Below are 644 nucleotides of genomic sequence, written 5' to 3' on the forward strand. Positions count from 1 at the left end.
TTCTTTGGGACTGACAAGTTTGATCTTGCTTTCCAAGGGACTCATGCCTAACCAGGATGCATTGTTGCCTTTTCAACCTCAACCTCTCCAGCTGCAACATTCATGCTTGCAGGACTAAAGTCTCTTGAGCTGGTAGTTTTTTATTTTTTATTGCTAAATGTACCTGAAAAATGTACCAACAACAACCAAGAATTACCTTGCCTGTCTCAGGGTTGCAGACCAGATTTAGCAGAACACATCTGTCTTGGCTAGGGACACCAGAGACCAGGAATTTGAAGCAACGTATTTTATTTTTCCTAGTTAAGTCTGAGTTTGACAAAGGAAACAGAAACCTTGTTTGCAAATGTAGATCCTGCTTGAGGCAAAGCCCCCAGATGCTGTAGTACCTCCAACATCTGGATTAAGAGTCAATTGCAGTTCTGGGTGTTTAGCCTGGTTTCCATGGCAGCAGTCAGCTAAATGGCTTTGTCTGCTTTAACTTTTGATAGAGCTTTAACAATATGATCATGATAATACTTATAACAACATTACAAGCCACAATCATGACCTATACTTACCCAGTGTTTGCTAGGGTCAGGACTGTGATAACAAGCTCTATGGGCTATGGGTCTGATGTCTGATGCTCAGAACAGAACTGCGAGACA

This window comes from Oryx dammah, unplaced genomic scaffold (assembly GCF_014754425.2).
Source record: "Oryx dammah isolate SB20612 unplaced genomic scaffold, SCBI_Odam_1.1 HiC_scaffold_20, whole genome shotgun sequence".
NCBI lineage: Eukaryota > Metazoa > Chordata > Mammalia > Artiodactyla > Bovidae > Oryx > Oryx dammah.